The sequence below is a fragment of the Hylobates moloch genome, unplaced genomic scaffold (genome assembly GCF_009828535.3).
Source record: "Hylobates moloch isolate HMO894 unplaced genomic scaffold, HMol_V3 SCAFFOLD_5, whole genome shotgun sequence".
NCBI lineage: Eukaryota > Metazoa > Chordata > Mammalia > Primates > Hylobatidae > Hylobates > Hylobates moloch.
This window is the reverse complement of record NW_026652280.1, coordinates 137,402,558-137,425,348: the sequence shown is the minus strand read 5'-3', so window position 1 is coordinate 137,425,348 and position 22,791 is coordinate 137,402,558. Positions and strand designations below refer to the sequence as shown.

At 40.3% G+C, this 22,791-nt stretch overlaps 2 protein-coding genes across 5 annotated transcripts in view; one reads left to right on the top strand and one right to left on the bottom strand.

The window, feature by feature from the left end:
• Positions 1-639: 639 nt before the first annotated feature.
• LOC116469803 (guanylate-binding protein 3) overlaps positions 640-22,791 on the top strand; it is a 38,215-nt gene continuing 16,063 nt past the window's right edge. For 3 of the 4 annotated variants that reach the window (XM_032155430.2, XM_058439608.1, XM_058439610.1), the window contains exons 1-2: positions 640-960; positions 22,303-22,416. The gene's annotated coding sequence lies outside the window, so the exon portion shown is untranslated. Of the gene's footprint in view, positions 961-22,233; positions 22,417-22,791 lie in introns of those variants that run through there. The other variant, XM_058439607.1, reaches the window with a different exon arrangement.
• Positions 22,461-22,791, bottom strand: part of LOC116469802 (guanylate-binding protein 1-like) — a 37,191-nt gene continuing 36,860 nt past the window's right edge. The window contains exon 13 of the mRNA XM_058439606.1: positions 22,461-22,484. The gene's annotated coding sequence lies outside the window, so the exon portion shown is untranslated. The remainder of the gene's footprint in view (positions 22,485-22,791) is intronic.

Sequence of the window (22,791 nt, the reverse complement as noted above, 5' to 3'; positions counted from 1 at the left end):
GTGTGAAAAGGGGTTCCTAGATGCATTTGTCATTTGAGATGGGGGTGTGGGGTTAAAAAGCGGAAAGGAACTTCACTTTCCTGGATATGAGTTTGATCAGCAAACTAAGAATGAAAGGGACATGTGAGACTGAAGGAGGAAGAAAAATGACACTAAAAAGCGAAAAAGAAAATTCTCTAGGAAAACAAGGAAGGAAACCACTGGTGACTTCTTTGGGGAGGGCAGTGTCAGCTAAAGGAGAGTTTTTGTTAAAAATTGAATTTTATGTTTGGATATTTTTCCTCTTCTATTTTAAGAGGATGAGAGGCTACAGGGAGTGGGAGAGGCGTTAGCATTGTTATTCAGTTGTAAAGGAGGGAACAAAAGTATACATTGATTAAAGGAATATGCTCTTCAACTAGGTACAGGGAGTTAGTTTCAGAAGATGGTTAGGTGCATGGAGAAATTATTGTGTCCAGATAGGGGCGAGCCTGGATGTGGCCTGGGATTGGCTGTGGAGTGTGACTCAGCGCGCATTGGCTGTGGGGTCCGCCGCGATTGGGGATCATACTACATCTTACCTTTAGGAGGGAGGAAAAGTGCAAGGCTAAAGCTGTAATCGGCAAAGAAGCAACAATCATATTAGCTGGGGGAGGAGGATAGTTTGATATTTTTGTAGTTTGCACAGTGACCTTTTTAAATATCTGGTTAGGCAAAAATAGTGTGATCTTGTTTGTTGTCTCACTTCATTATGATCACAGAATGACCTGGTATGATGTTAGTGTTTTGTGAGATTGTTATATTTTAACAGGGGAACACCGCAGTCAATTCCTAACAACACTAAAGTGTCAGTTCCGTTCGTGACACCAAGGGCTATTTTTCTTTTTCTCATATAATGCTGAGGCAACCGGGAGGAATGAGGTAGAGAAAACATGTGTCTTAAACTTTGCATTCTGGTAGGGAGAGACAAGCAATAGACAAGTAAGTATAAAAAATGACTTTAGAGGGTGATAAGTGCTATGAAAGAAGCAGTGATGGATGGAGATAGCTGCAAATTTAAATAGGTTGGTCAGGAAGGCATTTTTGAGGAGGTGACATTAGAACTCAGAATTGAATGGTAAGGAAGCAGCCTTGCAAAAATGATTCTGGAAAGGGAAATAGGAGTTGAAAAGGCCCCGAATGTACAAAAAGGCCGTGTAAATGAGTTCTTGAAATTACTAGCTAATAGGCCGGGTGGGGTGGCTCACGCCTGTAATCCCAGCACTTTGGGAGGCCGAGGTGGGTGGATGGATCATCAGGTCAGGAGTTCGAGACCAGCCTGACCAACATGGTGAAACCCTGTCTGTAAAAATACAAAAAAATTAGCCAGGGGTGGTGGTGCGCGCCTGTAATCCTAGCTACTCAGGAGGCTGAGGCAGGAGAATCACTTGAACCCGGGAGGCAGAGGTTGCAGTGAGCTGAGATTGTGCCACTGTACTTCAGCCTGGGTGACAGAATGAGGCTCCGTCTCAAAAAAAGAAAAAAAAAAGAAAAATTACTAGCTAATAGGTATATTGCCCTTTACCCTTTTATCTTGTTTTCTGAATACAAAAATTACCCTTATACCCTAATATTACCCTTATATTACCTTATACCTTTGTTTTCTGAGTAAAAAATCACCCTTATACCCTTGTTTTCTGAGTAAAAATTTATGTAGATTAGGCTTTTTCCTTGCCTCATCTAAAGGACTAAAAATATTTTGAAATATAGCAGAGAGAAGGTGGTATAGCATAATGGATAAGCCAAATTGCCTGGTTCAAATTCCACCTCTGCGATTTTCTAGCTGTGTTACCTTGGGCAAGTTATTTCATTTCTCATGCTTCAGTCTCCTCAATTGTAAAAAGTGAATAATAGAACCTTACTCAAAGTGTTATAGTAAGGATTAAATGATTTAATGAATCAATCAACCAAAACAAAACCAACAATACTTAGGAGAGTACTCAGTCCTTAGTAAGTACTATAACATTGGTCGTTACGAAAAAGGGAAAGAGAAACTTTAGGATGGGGCTGCTATTTATCCCCCACTATTTGATACTCTCTTCTATTTTTTTAAAAAAACTTTTTTTAGGTCACAATCCCTTTTTAAATCTATAGTAATAGAGTCCCCAAGTTTCAGCAAAGTACATGGGTGCATTTTATAAAGAATGCATTTCCACCCTCTCTTATGGCTAGGTTGGCTGTATGACCAAATTGTGGCCAATGGCATATAAATGGGAGCTGTACGTGCAGCTGCCATGAAATGTCTTAAAAGAGTGGTAAGCCCTTCTTCTTCCCTTGGTTTGCAGTTTACCTGCCAGTTTGGGTGCAGGGTACAGGTCTAAGATGCCTGCAACTCTCTTGGACCACCATATGGAATCTACAAGTTCCAGATGATGTAGTGCAATAGAATGAGAGAGAAGGACCCTGAGCCCTGATATCATGGAGCCACCACTCCAGCTCTGGACCAACTATCTATATTTGCAGATAAATAAATCAACTTCAATTTTGTTTAACTCTTTTACATTTGTTTCCTGAAGTGTAGCCACAGTTTGCCTGTAATTGTTTACTGACTACTATTTTAGTTGATTCCCAAAGGCATTCTGCTTTCCTTTTACATGGGTCTTCTAGGTGACAATAGAGGAGTGAGGGAGGAAAACAAGTTGGAAGATAGTAGCAATGCCTCATTATCTGAAAATGCTGCTGAAGAGGTATCTGTGACTTCTAGGTACTAAGAGTCAAGGAGGCAGGACTACATTTTCCTTTATCTTATAACCCTACAGTAGTACTGAGAAAGACCTGCTCTAGGAAACAAGACAACTAAGTGTGGGTTTGTAAGTTCCTAAAGACTTTTCCACCTTATAATCCTGCTCTAGAGAATTATGTTCAGTTTTCAGTCTCATGTAAGTATTTTAAATGCAATATTTATGTGTGTGTATTAGAATATTACACTAATGTTTCCTAGCCAGATAATAATAGCTATACAAACATTAGTTCAACTATTTCAAAAATCATAATAGAAATTGTACACTTAAGCCATGGAAAGGCTGATCAGGGTAAATATGTGTCTTATTTATCTGTTGTCTGTCTATCCACATACACGTTTGGCTGGATTGATAGCAACTTAACTGTTAGAATTTGTGATTTGAATCAGTCAGATAGTCTTTATAGTCTTTGAACAATTTTAAAAAAGGGAAAATAAATTTTGACTTTACAAATCAGTTTGGCAGCAGAATATACATTACTCTCATCTGCACATGTCACATCCTCTAAGGTCTACCACATGCTCAACCATAACGCAATTCTCAACAAATTGGAAAGAACTGGAATAATACCAGCCACACTCTAGTACTACAGCACAATAAAAATAGAAATCAATACCCAGAAGATCTCTCAAAACTATAAATTACATGGAAATTAAACAGTCTGCTCCTGGGTGACATTTGGGTAAACAATGAAATTAAGGCAGAAATCAAAAAAGTCTTTTAAACTAATGAAAACAAAGATACAACATATCAGAATCTATGGCACACAGTTAAAGCAGTGGTAAGAAGAAAGTTTATAGTGCTAAACGCCTACATCAAGAAGTTAGAAAGATCTCAAATGAACAACCTAACATCACACCTACAGGAACTAGAAAAACAAGAGCAAATCAACTCCAAAACTAGGAAAAGAAAAGAAATGACCAAAATTGAACTGACTGAATGAAATCGAGATGCAAAATCCATACAAAAGATCAATGAAACCAAAAGTTGTTTCTTTGGAAGAATAAATAAGATTTAAAGACTATTAGTTAGATTAATAAGGAAAAAGAAGATCCAAATAAACACAATCAGAAATGACAAATATGACATTACCAATGACCTTACAGAAAAAAAAAATACCCAGACACTATTATGAACTCCTCTATGCACACAAACTAGAAAACCTGGAAGAAATGGGTAAATTCCTAGAAACATATAACCTCTCAAGAATGAACCAGGAAGAAATTGAAATCCTGAATATACCAATAATGGGCTCCAAGTTGAATCAGTAATAAAAAACCTACCAACAAGAAAAACCTGTGGACCAGATGGATTCACAACTGAATTCTACCAGATGTATAAAGAAGAGCTGTCAATAATCCTACTGAAATTATTCCAGAAAAATCAAGGAGGAGGGACTTCTTACTAACCCCTGAGGTCAGCATCAGTCTGATATCGAAACCTGGCAGAGACACAGCAAAAAAGAAAACTTCAGCCGGGCGCAGTGGCTCAAGCCTGTAATCCCAGCAATCTGGGAGGCCGAGGCGGGCGGATCACGAGGTCAGGAGATTGAGACCATCCTGGCTAACACGGTGAAACCCCGTGTCTACTAAAAATACAAAAAAATTAGTCGGGCGTGGTGGCGGGCACCTGTAGTCCCAGCTACTCGGAGGCTGAGGTAGGAGAATGGCCTGAACCCGGGAGGCGGAGCTTGCAGTGAGCGCAGATGCAGCCACTGCACTCCAGCCTGGGCGACAGAGCAAGACTCTGTCTCAAAAAAAAAAAAAAAAAAAAAAGAGAAAACTTCAGGCCAACATCCCTGATGACTACAGACACGAAAGTCCTCAGCAAAATACTAACAAATCAAATCCAGCAACACCAAAAAGCTAATCCACCATAAACAATAGGCTTTATTTCTGGGATGCAAGGTTGGTTCAAAATATGCAAATTACACAAAAACTACAATGAGATATCATCTCACCCCAGTTAAAATGGCTTACATTCAAAAGACAGGCAATAACAAATGCTGGCAAGCCTCGTACACTGTTGGTAGGAATGTAAATTAGTACAACTACTATGGAGAATAGTTTGGAGATTCCTGAAAAAAAAAAAAAAAAAACCACAACAAAAACTAAAAACAGAGCTACCATATAATCCAGGAATCCCACTAGTGGGTATATACCCAAAAGAAAGGAAATCAGTATATCAAAGGGATGTCTTCACCCCCATGTTTATTGCAGCAGTGTTCACAATGCTGGCCCAAAGTTAGTGCTACATGCTTCATGCTAGTTAGATCCCTAGAGCAATGTTAGGAATATTAATCAACACCAGCTTCTCTAGGTCTTTAAAGAAGGGATACTGATGAAATCCTTTGTGGGGAGTAGAGGGAGAAGATTCTATTATAAATAGCACAAGAATATAAATAATTATCAAACTCATGAAATAATATGATGTTTAATAATTGTAAACTTTCAGGTTGAAGTGTTAGGAATGGAGTTGGGATAATAAAGTGTATATAAGATGTTCATTCATTTAAAAAAAATTATTTATTGCATATATATGTGCCTGGCAACCTTTCTAGACTCTACTGATGCCATGAGGAACAAAAAAGACAAAGACCCTGCCCGCTGGACCTTATTTTCTAGTAGGGAGGGGAGACAGGCAGTAAGTTTGAACAAACTGATCAGTAACGTAAGGTAGTGATTAAATATTGTGAGGAAAAATAAAAATTCTGGCCACTAGATGGTGTTCATTGCTTTCTTAATTTCTTTCACTTACCCAGTTCATTCAACTGGGTAGGGATGCTGACTGCATGATGCTCTATTAAAGCTGTGTCTGGGGCCAGGTGCAGTGGCTCATAACTGTAATCCCAGCACTTTGGGAAGCTGAAGTGGGAGGATCGCTTGAGCCCAGGAGTTCAAGATCAGCCTGAGCAACATAGCCAGGGCTCATATCTATTATTATTATTATTATTATTATTATTTTAAAGTTGTGTTTGGGTCAAAGTAATAGGTTCTTTCTTTTCCTGTCTCCCTTCTCCCAATTTTGATTTGTTTAAATTTGTTTTTTATTTTTTAGAGACAGGGTCTCATTGCTGTGTTGCCTAGGCTGGAGTGCAGTGGTGGGATCATAGCTCATGGCAGCCTCGAACTCCTGGGCTCAAGCAGTCCTCCTGCCTCAGCCTTCCAAAGTGCTGAGATTACACGCGTATGCCACCATGCTCAGCTTCCTTAGAGATTTCCAAGGACATTTTTTTTTTCTTTTAAGAGGCAGGTCTTGCTCTGTTGCCCAAGCTGGTCTTGACTTCCTGGCCTTATGCAATCCTCCCTCCTTAGCTTCTCAAGTACCTGGGACTATAGGCACACACTACCATGCCCTACTGGATTTCTCTTTCTTTCCTCCCTCCCTCCTTCCCTTCTTTCCTTCCTTCCTTCCTTTCCTTCTTTTCTTTCTCTCTTCCTTTCTTTTTCTTTCTTTCTTTTCTCTAATTGACTGATAAGGTGAAATAGGGCTAAGACATACTAAAGAGCTGTGTAAACTGTCTTGTTATAGGGGGATTAGATTAACTCCTTCCTAAATCATAGACGTGCTCTCCCCTCAATTTCCTGGGTATTTAATTTTCTTTCATTTGTTTAATATATGTATTCAGCATAGACTTTTAGCTCTTTAAGAGAGAAACACAACCATGTTTCCTAGTCCTTGGCGGAGTATCTTGTAGATAACAAATGTCTTGAATGAATAAATTCCTCTAGCCTAAGCAATTGCTGTTTTCTTTGTAGTCTTACCTAACTTCCTAAAAGGACTGTTTTAGAGTTAGACTGGGGGAAAAATCTATATAATAAAACATGGGAGAACATTAAAATTAGTCTTTGTTAAGGCTAACTCTAGAAAGAAGGTCTTGAGCCTTCTTTTCTATTGTGAGTAGAAGGAGCATTGTAAGAACTACAGGGTGATGGAATCTAAGGAGATACAGGAATTGTGATCCATCCTGACAGTCTCTTGGTCTTAGAGTAGTTTTAATATACAGATCCTGTTCATGCTTTGTTAGATTTATATCTATGTGTTTCCTTTTTTTGTAGCTATTGTAAATAGTATCCTTTTTAAAATTTTGGTTTCCAGTTGTTCTTTGCTTATATACAGAAACTGTTGAAGGTTGATTTTTGTGTGCTGACCTTGTATCTTTTGACTGTATTAAATTCATTTATTAGTTCTAAGAGTTTTATTGTAGATTACCTGGGATTTTCTACATAGGCAATAATGTTGCCTGCAAATACGGACAGTTTTATTTGATCCTTTCTGATCTATATGCCTTTTATATCCTTTTCTTCCCAAATTGTACTAACACTTCCATTGTACTAACAATTCCGGTGTAATGTTGAATGGGAGTGGTGAGAGTGAACATTCTTGTGTTGTTCCTAGATCTGAGGGGCTTCCAAATCATTTATCCTCTTTCTTTAGCTTCTAAATCTCCCAGAAAGCCACAAAACAACAAAACACATAAAGTGAAACACATGTCATCAGGCTATATTACTCATGACTCCTTTGCTTTAGGTATTCTGGATCTCCCAACCCCTTTATTCACTGAATATTTTAGCACCTGACTCTTCCTCTCTTTACCACTACTCTTGTTATTAATCTTTGGGACTTTTTGCATGGGGTAGACAAGCATCTAATACCCCAGCCTCTCAGCTACTTGACCTTTGAGAAAGTCTTTTCTATCATCTCACCTCAGCCTCAACCTTTTATTTACCAGTAACAAAACCTCCCTCCATAATCTCAATATCAAGTGTCCCACAAAATCAGCCCCTGTCATGACCTGCCTGTTCCATGTTGATACGTCGAATTGTTGATTCTCCATTCTCATGTTATGTCTCAGCAATATGACAAAGATAATCATCCCTTCCTTCTTCAGGCATTTCATATTTCGGGCTGCTTATGTAGCACACAGTCTTTGTTTTTCTCTGTCTTATTGGCCATTCTTTTTCAATTTCCTTTTCTGAATTCTTTCTACTTCTTAATTTCTAAATATTATAGCTCTTCAGTTTTTGAGCCCATTTTTTTTCTTTAATCCACTGTCTTGGCTTCAGCAAATCTCTATTCAACGTGTCCAAATTAACAGCTCTAACTTCACTGCCTGTTTAGCATTCCCACGTTGATGTCCGATAAATATCTCAAGTTTTACATATCCAAACCAAAACTCTTGATTTCTCCTGTGATCCTAAACTTCATCCTCCCACAGTCTCCCCTATCTTGGTAAATATAATTCCTTTAACCCCATCCTTGATCCCTATTTTCCTCTCTGTCCTCAAAATCAATTCAACAGCAAGTCCTGTTACCTCTAAATTGGAAATGCATCTAGAGTTGAATAGAACCTCACCCTTTCTAGTCTAAGTCCATATTGTCATTCACCTGGAATTCCACACTAGACTCCTACTTTGCTGTATTCACTTTTGCCCTTCTAGATCTACTCCAGTCTTGGTGACTTTTACTTTTTTAAAAATAAAATGAAAAACAACATACAAAAGGAATAATAGCTAAGTTATAATCTTACAGTGGATGATTTTTGAGAAGTACATCTGTTCTCGCACTATCATGTAAGGGACTAAATCAAGGAACTAAATTTTGCCAAATACCCTCAGAATCTTAGTCATAGCATCACCCAAATTTCCATCTTGCTAGCCCATGTGCTCTATCGCTTGCTTACTCTCTCTCTGTGTGTCTCTGTCTTTCTCATTAGCTCACACACTCTCTCACTCTCTCTCTCCTCCCCTTTCTTTTTTATCTCCCTCTCTCTTTCATGGCTTGCTCATACTGATGAAGGAAGTTATCATGGCAGAAATCTCACATGGCAAACAATTGAGGATGACCTTTAGTCGACAGCCATAAAGGAACTGAGGACCTTAGTCTAACAAGTTAATGATAAAATGAATCCTGCCAATCACCATGAGACTGAGTTTGGGGAGTGGATTCTTCCCCAGAAAAGCCTTGAGATGTCTAAAGCCCAGGAGGCACTTTGATTGCAGCCTGTGAGAAACCACAAAGAAGACACAGCTAAACCTTACCTAAAAGATTCTTGTGAACTTTAGAAAATATGAGACAATCAGTGCTGTTTCGAGTCACTACATTTGGGAGCATATTTCTTATGCAATAGCAGATACTAATACAGAAATGTTATCTGACTTTGAACATCACAGCTTGTTATTGTCTGCTTTTTGTCTTTATATAAACTGAAATATATACCATGTTTTGTTTTTTGTTTGACTTCTTTAACTAAACATTATGTGTTAAAATTCATGCAAGCTTTTGGGTTCTGTAATATTTCATTACAGATAACTAGGAGTGGAATTATTAAATATATAGTGTGTATTTTTCACCTTATAGTAGATCATATCAAATAGTTTTTTAATACAATTGTCACCATTTATACTCTCACCAGCAATGTGTAAGAATTTCCAATGCTGCACACTCTCATCGTCACCTGGATAGGTCAGCCTTTTGAATTGTAGTCATCTTAGTGGGTACATGGAGATTTTATTCACAGTCTAATTTGCTTTTCCTTGAGAATGAGAGATAATTAAGGAAGTTGAGCCCCTGTTCATGTCCACTGTTCATTAGGATATCTTCTTTGGGATGAGACTGTTTAAGACTTTTCTTCTATTTCTAGTGAATTGTCCTTTTTTCTTTACTTGGAGACTTTTTTACATATTCCATTCATGTGTATATACATATTTACTTTTTTAAATCTTTACTCTTTTTTTAATCTTTACCTTTCAGTCTCTTCATTGTATCTTTGGATAAATAGCAGTTCTCAATTTTAATAGTTAAAGGTATTGATTTTTTATTTAAACTGAATAGTTTTGTATCACATTTCCCAACTGGGAAAACCTGAAAATAATGTCTTTGATTTTTTTCTAAAAGTTTGATTGTTTTGTCTTCCACAACTATATCTATAATCCATCTGGAATTGATTGGTTTTTAATGTCAGGAGAGTAGGAACAATGTTTAATTACTTTTTAACACGTGTATAGTAAAGCCCTAATGATGGCAGCCATGGCCCATCTAGAGTGGCTGCTGCCATGGCACTGGCTGCACTGGGGAGGTGTGGCCGGGGCTGCATGCTCCATGGAGCCGGTGGGAGCCAGAAACAGGTGGAAGGCCTGCCCACTTCTGATTTGGCAGGGCGGTAGCCTCATGCTCCCTGGGCGCAGCTGCAGCTGCCCAGCCATGGCTCCAAGCCTAGACATCCCTGTGCTCTTGAGGACTGGGAGCAGGCATGAGCTCCAGGCACAGCTGCAGCCACCCAAGCCACAGCTGCAGACCCAGGCAACTCTGCACTCCCAGGGGCCTGGGAAGTCCCTCTTGCCCCTGCAGGCTTGGAAATGCCTGCTCCTGCTTCCTGGCCTCTCCCTGCTCCTGTGTCTGCTCTGATCTGGAGCAAAATTGAGGCCAAGACTGGGTACTATTGCAACCTGGACGGGTGTGCACACACTTAGGGCAGCCCTGACACACTAGCCCCTGCTGCCTTGTCCCCCTCCAGACTTTGTGCACCACCGAGCACCAGAAGGAGGCTGAGGCAGGGCTGAGGGCAGCTCAATGCTGGCTTATAGGCACCCCTCAGCAGGAAAAGCCTGGGTTACATAGGCAGCAGCAGGAGGCAGACAGGCTCCAGGGTAGAAACAGGTAGGCCCTTGGTGAAGCCCCACCTTCAAGCCAGGGAAGGCCTGAAGCCTGGAAGCTGGGCTGCCAGTCCTGCAGATCAGAGTGGGAACTTATGTTGCTTTTTCCAGGCCAACCCATGGCCACCCATGGACCAATCAGCACACACTTCCTCTCCGCTGAAGCCCATAAAAACCCTGGGCTCAGCCAGACTTGAGGAGATGACAGAATAAGCTGCCTGTGGAGAGGAGCTACCCTCTCTGGGTTCTCCTCTCTGCTGAGAGCTGAGCAGACATTGGGACTTCCAGCTGCAGAGAGGAGCTACCTACTCCAGGGTCTCCTCTCTGCTGAGAGCTGAACACTCATCAGGACATCCCAGTTGAGGAGAGAAGCTACCCACTGTGGGTTTTCTCTGAGCTGTTCTACTGCTCAAAAAAGCTCGTCTTTATCTTGCTCACCTTCCACTTGTCTAGGTACCTCATTCTTTCTGGACACAGGACAAAAACTAGGGACTTGCCAAATGGCAGAGCTGAAAGAGCTGTAACACAAACAAGGCTGAAACACGCCCCTTGCTCACCATGTTGTGGGCAACAAGAAGGAGAGAAGAGAGAAGGAGAGAAGATCTGTGGCCCTTTGGGGATCCCAGACCTAGAAGTTCCCCAAGCCAGGGCTGTGATAACTTCTTTGGGGCTTCACACTTTCTGGTGACTACAAGCTTCTGGGCACCACTGCATTCCCTGGTGCCAGCCATGGAAGCTGCTTGTGGTTTGCCTGGTCCAGTTTCAGCCTCGCAGGGAGCCAGCGCCCATGCCAGTGCCTGGAGCTGCCCACCCTGCCACAGCCAGCATGCCTGGCTATGAGCAGTGGCTGGAACCCATGCTCACTCACACACCCCTCCCCACTCAGCTCACTCTTGGCAGGCACGGGATCCAGGAGGGTAGCATAAGCCAAGCGCAGCCTGCCAGACTGAAGGGGTGGAACAAGCCCAGTGAGCCCAAGAAAAACTCAGGCAAAGGATCCACTGGCCACAGAGGTTTCCAGCTGGTGAAGTGATAACCCAAGAATCCCGTGAAACTAACACCGTTTATTGAAAAGATTATCCTTTCACTGTAGTTTCTATAAATCAACTCACTGTATGTATGAGTCTTGCAATTACATTCAATCTATAGATAAATTTGTGGAGAAATGAGATTCATAAAATAATCAGTATTCCAATCCCTAATCATGACATGTCCTACCATTTATTAGCCCTTTTAATTCTCTCAGAAATACTGCATTGTTCATGGTGTATAGTCCTTGCATATTTTGTTAGACTTATTTCTAGATATTGTTAGATGACTTAAGTAAACTACTTTGGAGCATAAATACACATATAGAAAAGTGGACATCATAAATATATAGCTCTATGGATTTGCACAAATGAAACATATCCAGAATGCCAGCACTCAAAGAAAATTCAGAATATAACAGTTGCCATGAAGCCCTTGTCATGCTCCCAAGCAGAGACTACCACCTCTTCCTACACCCATGAAGATTACTATCCTGTTTTGGTACTTTATATAAATGAAATCATAAAATATGTATTTGTTAGTATCCAGTGCCCTTTACTCAATAGTAGATTGCGTAAATATAAGATTGAGTAAATGTAAGATTGGTCAATATTTTTGTGTTTAGCTGTATGTTAAATTATTCTCATTGTTGTATAGTATTTATTTATTATATGACTATATCATAAATCATCTATTCAACTATTTTTTTGAGGAAGAGTCTCACCCTGTCACACAGGCTGGAGTGAAGTGGCACGATCTCTGCTCACTTTAAACTCTGCCTCCCAGTACAAGCAATTCTTGTGCCTCAGCCTCCCAAGTAGCTGGGATTACAGGCGTGTGCCATCACACCCAGCTAATTTTTGTATTTTTAGTAGAGACATAGTTTCACTATGTTTCCCAGGCTGGTCTTAAACTCTTGGCCTCCAGTGATTCACCTGCCTTGACCTCCCGAAGTGCTGGAATTACAGGCATGTGCCACCACATTCAGCCCCACTCAACTCTGATGAACATTTGACTACTTTCACTTTTATGTCTATTATAGTAGTGTTATGAGCATTCTTGTGCATATCTTTTAGTTCACAAATGTTCAGTTCTTCGTGTGTGTATTTAGAAATGGATTTCTATAAATGCATATGTTCAGCTTTAGAAGATAATGTCAGTTTCATAGTGCTACTAAGTTATATTTACATGAGTAATGTATGAACATTCTAGGTGCTCCACAAGCTCATCAAGCCTCAATATAGTTTGCCAGTTTGCCTTTTTTCCACTTGGCAGATGTGTAGTGGTAACACATTGTAGTTTTTCATGACTCATATATTTAATAATTTTTATGACTCAGTAGTGTTATTTACAGACCACATTCTTAAAATTTTATATTACTTTTGTTAAGAAAAATTATGTTATCTATGTATGGATGTATCTCTTCTTTTCATTTTTCTCTTCCTCTTTATTTTTCCAATTCTTTCTTTTCTCTCTCCCTCTTCCCTTCCTCCCTTTCCTCCCTCCCTCCTTTTCATCTTCCTCTTTTCCTTCCTTTCTTTTTAAGAAAAATTTATTTTAAGTTCAGGAGTACATGTGCAGGTTTGTTACATAGGTAAACTTGTGTCATGGGGGGTTTTAGTACAGATTATTTCATCACCCAGGTATTAAACCTAGTACCCATTAGTTATTTTTCCTGATACTCTCCCTCCACCCCACCCTCCACTCTCCGATAGGGCCCAGTGTGTGTGTTCCCCTCTGTGTTCTCATCATTTAGCCTCCACTTATACGTGAGAATATGGGGTAATTGGTTTTCTATTCCTGTGTTAGTTTGCTAAGGATAATGGCCTCCAGCAATCTCTTAATATTCTTTCCCACATAATCATTTGTATGTGTGTGTATGTGTGTACTTGAATAGCTATTTAATATGGATACAACATTTGTGCTTTTGCATTGAAACATATGGAGGCAGGCCAGGCATGGTGGCCCAAGCCTGCAATCCTAGCAATTTGGGAGGCCATGGGAGATGGATTACTAGAGCCCAGGAGTTCAAGACATCTTGGGCAACATGCCAAAAACCCTTCTTTACAAAAAATACAAAAATTAGCCATGTGCCTGTGGTACTAGTTACCTGGGAGGCTGAGACAGGAGGATGATTGAGCCCAGGAGGCAGAGGTTGCAGTGAGCTGAGATCATTCCACTGTACTATGCCTAGGTGACAGAGCAAGACAAAGAAAGAAAGAAAGAAAGAAAAGAAAGAAGAAAGAAAGAAAGAAAAGAAAGAAGAAAGAAAGAAAGAAAGAAGAAAGAAAAAAAGAAAGAAAGAAAAAAGAAGGAAAGAAAGAGAAAGAAAGAAAGAGGAAGGGAGGGAGGGAGGAAGGAAGGGGAAGGGGAAGAGAAAGCGGAAAGGGGAAGGGGAAGGGGAGAAGGAAGGAAGAAAGAGAAAAAGAAAAGAAACATACTTAGGCTGTTTTTAATGTTTCAATTTGTCTAAGATCATCCCTCTTTTTTGCCACCACCTCATCTCTTGCTCATCTTCCTGTGCTTATATCAAAGCCAAACCAGGAGTGAGTCTCCAGGACATTCTGACTTCCACATGAGACATAATAACAAACTTAGAACGGTACAAGAATTCTAGCATGTGCCTCCATTCCCTTCCCTGAGAATTCACTTTCAGAGCTGACTTTATTTGCTAATGCATGATGAACTCATTTGCTCTGCTAAAATCAAGTAGTGGAACAAAAACAAAATACTCACTCAAATAGCCAAACTGCATGCCCTCCCAAAAGAAAGAGTAGGTTAAGCAGACATTTCCCTTGTATTTCTATGACGTTTGGGTGGTTTTCCAGGGCTAGCTGAGAAAATGCTGTGTCACCGACTGATCCCTTCCAATATGCCTTTTCCAATCATGATGAAGAAGACCTCTCAGTTTGGGGCTGGCAGTTTAATCTGAGATAGAGCTGGACATGGTGCTTCATCTAACCCTCACTCCCAAATGTAAGACAATTGAAAGAGTACATTCGAGCGTAGGAGATTTTGTTAAAGATGTGGGTGTGGAAAGTTTGTTCCCTAAGATTTCTTTGATCTCCGGGAGGCTGAGACAAGAGAATCACTTGAACCCAGGAGGCAGACGTTGTGGTGAGCCAAGATCACGCCATTGCACTCCAGCCTGGGCAACAAGAGCAAAACTCCATCTCAAAAAAAAAAAAGATTTCTTTGATCTCGTAACCTGGAGGAGAACCACAAGCCCTTCACTCCACAATAGCCCAGCCCAGCCACTTCTGCCTGGCTAGTTCCCATCTGTCCTCTCCCATGTTCTATCCTCTTCCCTCTACTCACTATCTGGTTTTTCAAAACAAACAAAATTTCTTTCACAAAGAAATTTAACAGTCATTTTTTCTCGCTTAGGTTTCTGCTGATACTTAAATTCTTGGAGTCCCATCTCTGTTTCAACAGTCATTTTAAATCTGCTTACAAATACACATATTTCCCTTTCTATCAGAAATTTTGGGACAAGATATTAATACATTTAACTTTTTTTGGCCTTTTTATAATATGCCAGCCCAATAACCATTCTGCTACAAGTAAAAAGGAAACTGTATAAAACCTGTGAGAGTTCCAAATAGTGCACAGACACAATTGGTTTGGAAACTCTGCAGCAAAATAGATCACACACACACACACACACACACACACACACACACACACACACAAAAACAGAGGCATGCAGCTTAAATTAAATTATATATTTTGAGGACTCTGAGGTTTAGGTACCATGGTTTTATATTTTTAATCAGGCTCTTCATTAGGAAAAATAGCTAATGCATGCTGGGATTAATACCTAGGTGATGGGTTGATAGGTGCAGCAAAACACCATGGCACAGATTTACCTGTGTAACAAACCTGCACATCCTGCACCCCAAACTTAAACATAAAAATTTAAAAAAATAGGCTCTTGTTCTGCTAGAATGGAAAAGAAGTAGATCATAGAAACAAGTCCATTATGGGGCCAAGCACAGTGGCTCAACGTCTGTAATCCCAACACTTTGAGAGGCCAAGGCAGGAGGATCACTTAAGTACCAAAGTCCCATTTGTCTATTTTTGCTTTTGTTGGGTGCACTGCTGAAGTCTTACCCGTAGCATATTTGCCTAAACCAATGTCCTGAAGTGTTCCCCCATGTTTTCCTCTAGTATTAATAGTTTTATGGTTGCCTGGCACCATTTATGAAGAGGGTATCCTTTCTTCAATGTATGTTTTTGGTCTCCTTGTCAAAAATAAGTTGGCTATAATATGCGGATTTATTTCTGATTTCTCTCTTCTGTTCTACTGGTCTATGTGTCTGTTCTTATTGTCAGGTCATTTTTTAGAAATCTAAAATTTAATCCATTTCACATAAGTGACATCAGGGTAAATTCCTCATGAGTAAAAGTTTCAAATGTTCCAATTTGTGATCTGAGGCTACATATTTTGGTGTTCAGTGCTTTTCTCTTCCTATTCTCTCTAATCGTTTGATTTTATAATCTGGGTGCAAGTCACTCTTACCCACTGGAGTAAGTCCTACTGAGGGCAGTGGTTGTATCTAATTAGTCTTCATACCCTCAGCATCCAGCCCAGTGCTGTGCACACAGAACGTTGCTCTCTTTACGCACACATGAATATGGTTCATTATTTTCATAACTTGCAGGTCATGCCTCCATTCTATATGAGACTAAGTAACCCCAGCTGAATCAATGGATCTCTGCTGCTGTGTACCCTAGAGCATGCTGCCTGGAGTTCTTTATGTAAAAAGCAGCTTAATATAAAAACATACCATACCTGAAATTTAGAGTCTTCTTTATGTAAAAAGCAGCTTTATATAAAAACATACCATACCTGAAATTCAGAATCTGTTCATGGGATGCTAATATTTGGGACAGTCTTTGAAACACTAAGCATACATACATAAGTTATTGTATTGTATAATAATACTAAATTATGAATTAATTTGATCTGTGACCATCTATTAGAAGGATACAAGGATTCCATAGACTGCAAACCAAGTAAACTGGAAAGTGGAAATGTTGCTTCCACCTACCCACCATTTAAAAGAAAAAGTCCCTAGAAAATTTTTCAAGCAGTCTCATGTAAAAACAAAATGCACAAAAACTGTTCCCACCTCATTGTAATAAACAGAAAAGAGCAGTTTTCTTAACATCTAGGCTATCTCCCAAAAATGAAGAACTTGTCCCTGCTTCCACTTTCAATCTGACATGTGTTCAAAATAAAAACAGTTTCAAGTTGTTCTGAATTGATATCAGAAATGCTTCACTCACAACAAAAAGTAGAAGAGAGCCTGAGACTTTTCATTTACAAGTACTAATCAGACTTCACAGTTAGAAAGAGTAAAGGGAGAGACATATAGCACCAGAATGTTTCAGTCCACCTTGGCAGAATATAGAACCACCTACGAACCCAATTTGATCCTCTTAAACACACCAATTCATCATTTGAAGAAACCTCAAATCAATCAACTGTCAGGGCCTTGTGGCCTGATAAACTGGTATTAAAAAGCCATTAAACAGCCGGGCTTAATGGTTCACACCTGTAGTCCCAGCACTTTGGGAGGCTGAGATGGGCGGATCACCTGAGGTCAGGAGTTTGAGACCAGCCTGGCCAACGTGGTGAAACCTCGTCTCTACTAGAAATACAAAAATTATCCAGGCATGGTGGTGCATACCTGTAATCCCAACTACTTGGGAGGCTGAGGCAAGAGAATCGCTGGAACCCGGGAGGCAAAGGTTGCAGCGAGCCGAGATTGTATCCTGGGCTACCGAGCTAGACTCCATCTCAAAAAATACAAATAAAAAAAAAGCCATTAAACATATTTAAACTGTATTTACTAGTCTTTAAAATGCAAATAATACTACCTACATTATAAGCATGTACTGAAGAATGGAATTAACTAATAACACCTGTAAAGAATTTAGCACAATGACTACCATGTAGTAGACACCAAATGCATTTTCCTTCTTATCGTAACACTAACTCAGGCTTCATCGCCTCAAGGAAGCCTATATACTACAAGATAAAAATGTGGTAAAGATAGTTATCTAAATATATATTCTTTTTGAGTTGAAATGTTAAAACTGCTTATTTAGAAAACATGTCATTTTATACCTATTAATGGAAGTAAGATTAAAAATACTGATTCTACCTGGTTGGGAAGGAGGTGAAAGACATGATAAACACTTGAAGGAGTGGGAGGGACTGCATATATTTACAGAGGAAAATTCTATAACATATCTCAAAAATCTTGAAAATGAGCATAACGAACTAACATGTTCACTTCCACAGTTTTGATTTATTCAATTAACAAATACTTATTAAAAGCTCATTATGTGTCAGGCACTGATTTGAGGTGCTGGAGAGGATTGATCGGTTAGATAAAAAATATCTGCCTTCAAGGGACACAACATTCTAGCAAGTAATAAACAAAAACATAAAACATACAGAATATCAAATAACCACAACTTTCATGCAGAAAAGTGAAGCAGCGATAAGGGAGCGAAAGAGCTGGCAATTTAGAGTATAGCAATTTGACACAGGGGATCAGAAATAGCATCAATGAGGTGGCAGTTCAGGGAAGACCTAAAGTAGTAAGGGGGGAAGTCGCCTGGATATCTGGAGAAACAGCATAAGTAGCAAAAGGAACAGCAGGTGTATAGGCCTAAGACATGAACATGCCCAGCATGTTTGAGAGAGGCCAGGAAGGACAGGTTACAAAGTGGGTATACCAATCCCATAAACCCTGTAATCTCTTATACAGATACAGGTTTTATATTACCTAATACAACATGCTGTAAGCCTGAAATGAGTCCAGGTCTCCTTTCAACTGCCCAGCACTGCCACAACTGAGATGAGAAGAGAGTTTGACGGGATGAGTCAGTGCATCAGATGCATCTGATACAGTTCACCCCTTCACCACTCTGATCACTGTGCCCTACATTAAACTCAATCCATTGTCAATTCTTCATATTAGTGACCAGCTGCAATTTATAAAGGACCTAACACACAGGAGTTAACAGCACACGCCCCAGACTTCACTCCTGCAACTTGTCTCAAGGCCATAATTGATATTCATCATCTCTCTCCTCTACCATCCATTCCAGATTTTCCTCTCCTGGTCATTGCCAAAAGCAGTTATCCCACTTAGACTTTTTTTTTTTTAACTTGAGCTGTGTGCTTAAAGCACTCCTTCTATAAGACTAACACAAAAAGAAAACATAACTTGAAAGAAACTGAATTATTCAACAACTTCAAGGAACTCACCTTATTCTCTGGTGAAAAATTGAATGATTTCTGTAGTATATGACATAATCTGAAATTAAAAAAAGAAAAATGAGAGCGCTACATGGAATGAGTACCACACAACACAGTCTATTTACTTATAAATGATTTATAAAAAGTGCATGTGAAGAAGTTCCATTCCAAGATGGCCAAACAGGAACAGCTCCAGTCTACAGCTCCCAGCGTGATCGATGCAGAAGATGGGTGATTTCTGCATTTCCAACTTAGGTACATGGTTCATCTCATTGGGACTGGCTGGACAATGGGTGCAGCCCACGGACGGCAAGCTGAAGCAGGGCCAGGTATCACCTCACCTGGGAAGCGCAAGGGGCCAGGGGATTTCCCTTTCCTAGCCAAGGGAAGCTGTGACAGGCTGTACCTGGAAAAAATGGGAAACTCCCACCCAAATACTGCCTTTTCCAATGGTCTTAGCAAACAGTACACCAGAAGATTATATCCCACAGCTGATTCCATGGGTCCTATGCCCATGGAGCCTTGCTCACTGCTAGCGCAGCAGTCTGAGATTGACCTGCAAGGCAGCAGCCTGGCAGGGGGAGGGGCGTCCACCATTGCTGAGGCTTGAGTAGGTAAACAAAGTTGCTGGGGAAGCTCAAACTGGGAGGAGCCCACCACAGCTCAGCAAGGCCTGCTGCCTCTGAACAAAAGTCAGCAGGAACTTTTGCAGACTTAAACTTTCCTGTCTGACAGCTCTGAAGAGAGCAGTTGTTTTCCCAGCATGGTGTTTGAGCTCTGAGAATGGACAGACTGCCTCCTCAAGTGGGTCCCTGACCCCCGTGTAGCCTAACTGGCAGACACCTTCCAGTAGGGGCTGACTGACACCTCATACAGCTAGGTGCCCCTCTGGGAAGAAGCTTCCAGAGGAAGGATCAGGCAGCAATATTTAGTGTTCTGCAATATTTGCTGTTCTGCAGCCTCTACTGGTGATACCCACGCAAACAGGGTCTGGAGTGGACCTCCAGCAAACTCCAACAGACCTGCAGCTGAGGGACCTGACTACTGTTAGAAGGAAAACTATCAAACAGAAAGGAATAGCATCAACATAAAAAAAAAAAAAAAAAAAGGACATCCACACCAAAACGTCATCTGTAGGTCACCAACTTCAAAGACCAAAGGTAGACAAAACCACAAAGATGGGGAGAAACCAGAGCAGAAAAACTGAAAATTCTAAAAACCAGAGCACCTCTTCTCCTCCAAAGGATCACAGCTCCTTGCCAGCAAGAGAACAAAGCTGGATGGAGAATGACTTTGACAAGCTGACAGAAGTAGGCTTCAGAAGGTTGGTAATAACAAATTTCTCTGAGCTAAAGGAGGATGTTCAAACCCATCACAAGGAAGCTAAAACCCTTGAAAAAAGATTAGGTGAATGGCTAACTAGAATAAACAGTGTAGAGAAGACCTTAGATGACCTGATGGAGCTGAAAATTGTGGCACGAGAACTACGTGACACATGCACAAGCTTCAACAGCCGATTCAATCAAGTGGAAGAAAGGGTATCAGTGATTGAAGATCAAATTAATGAAATAAAGTGAGCAGACAAGTTTAGAGAAAAAAGAGTAAAAAGAAATGAACAGTGACTCCAAGAAATATGGGACTATGTGAAAAGATCAAATCTATGTTTGATTGGCATACCTGAAAGTGACAGGGAGAATGGAATCAAGTTGGAAAACACTCTTCAGGATATTATCCAGGAGAACTTCCCCAATCTAGCAAGGCAGGCCAACATTCAAGTTCAGGAACTACAGAGACCACCACAAAGATACTCCTTGAGAAGAGCACCTCCAAGACATATAATTGTCAGATTCACCAAGGTTGAAATGAAGGAAAAATGTTAAGGGCAGCCAGAGAGAAAGGTCAGGTTACCCACAAAGGGAAGCCCATCAGACTAACAGCTGATCTCTCAGCAGAAACTCTACAAGCCAGAAGAGAGTGGGGGCCAATATTAAATATTCTTAAAGAAAAGAATTTTCAACCCAGAATTTCATATCCAGCCAAACTAAGCTTCATGAATGAAGGAGAAATAAAATCCTTTACAGACAAGCAAATGCTGAGAGATTTTGGCACCACCAGGCCTGCCTTACAAGAGCTCCTGAAGGAAGTGCTAAACATGGAAAGGAACAGCTAGTACCAGCCACTGCAAAACATGCCAAATTATAAAGACCATCAAGGCTAGGAAGAAACTGCATCAACTAACTAGCAAAATAACCAGCTAATATCATAATGACAGGGTCAAATTCACACAGAACAATATTAACCTTAAATGTAAATGGGCTAAATGCCCCAATTAGACGACACAGACTGGCAAATTGGATAAGGAGTAAAGACCCATCAGTGTCTTGTATTCAGGAGACACATCTCCCATGCAGAGACACACATAGGCTCAAAATAAAGGGATGGAGGAAGATCTACCAAGCAGATGGAAAGCAAAAAAAAAGCAGGGGTTGCAATCCTCATCTCTGATAAAACAGACTTTAAACCAACAAAGATCAAAAGAGACGAAGGCCATTACGTAATGGTAAAGGGATCAATTCAACCAGAAAAGCTAACTATCCTAAATATATATGCACCCAACACAGGAGCACCCAGATTCATAAAGCAAGTCCTTAGAGACCTACAAAGAGACTGAGACTCCCACACAATAATAATGGAAGACTTTAACATCCCACCGTCCATATTGGACAGATCAATGAGACAGAAGGTTAGCAAAGATATCCAGGACTTGAACTCAGATCTGCACCAAGAGGACCTAATAGACATCTACAGAACTCTCCACCCCAAATCAACAGAATATACATTCTTCTCAGCACCACATCCCACTTATTCCAAAATTGACCACATAATGGGAAGTAAAGCACTCCTCAGCAAATGTAAAAGAACAGAAATCACAACAAACTGTCTCTCAGACCACAGTGCAATCAAATTACAACTCAGGATCAAGAAACTCACTCAAAACCACACAACTACATGGAAACTGATAAAGTCTTTCTGTGTCTTGGTTTCTATAAAATCATAGGGAAATACTTGTTACGAGATTTAAGTGGTGTAATTCATGTAAAGCAGTCAGCGCTGAGCCTGGAACTTGAGTACAATGCATGGAGCCCCCTCCTGACTGTGTGCTGGGCATTAAGTGCCAGGGACTAGGTGTTCATGAGTGTGTAAAACATGCCCTTTCCTCACTTACTGCACCTCTAAAAGAATAGGCAGCTCCATTGTGAATTGTCTCTTGTTATAGGAAATTATATCTAAAAATTAATGTGATGCCTCCTCATTCTACAATTCTCAAACAGATCTCCAATCTTGAGATATATTCCATTTTTTTCAATACCTAATGGACATGTTTTAAAATGATAAATGGTCTCTAAGATCTCTTCCAACAAAAAAACTTTGAAACTTGACTTTAAACCCTCCTACTAGCAGAATCCAGAAGTTGCATTTATGGTTACTGAGTCACTGCCTTGAAAGAAGTACTTTCAGTTTCATTAGGCTCTGAAGCCATTACAAAGGTTGCTTAACTTCTAATTATTTGATCACTGAGGAAAATCCAGAAAGCTACACAACACTGAAGGGGTGAAATAAAAGTCCAGCGATCCAGCAAAAGAAAAGAGAAGTGACAGAAACAACTTTACCTGGACTGAAGAGAAAAGCACAGGTAAGAACTCCTATTGCTTCCTCTCCAGCTCTGAAGTACCTCAGCTCAGGGACGTGGAGTCTATAACGCTGTGGATGGGAAGGAATTTATAAGTCAGTTCGTTTTCTTAAAAATGACCAGGACCAAATTAGGCTGCAGCTGAGCCTGACGTGAGACACAGGTCAGATGAAATCCTGGTGTTATCAGAAGTACCATGGCTCTAAGTACCACCACAGTGCTTGTGTTGAATTAGGCACCAGTAGACAGCAACTAAACTGAGCGTTTGAAATGCACTAGAATGGTCTTTCTCTTTGTTGACATTGTCTGTGTTGACTAGGGATATGATTACATTTCCATTGTCAGTGATGGAGCTTGCTGAATCCTGCTCCTATGCAG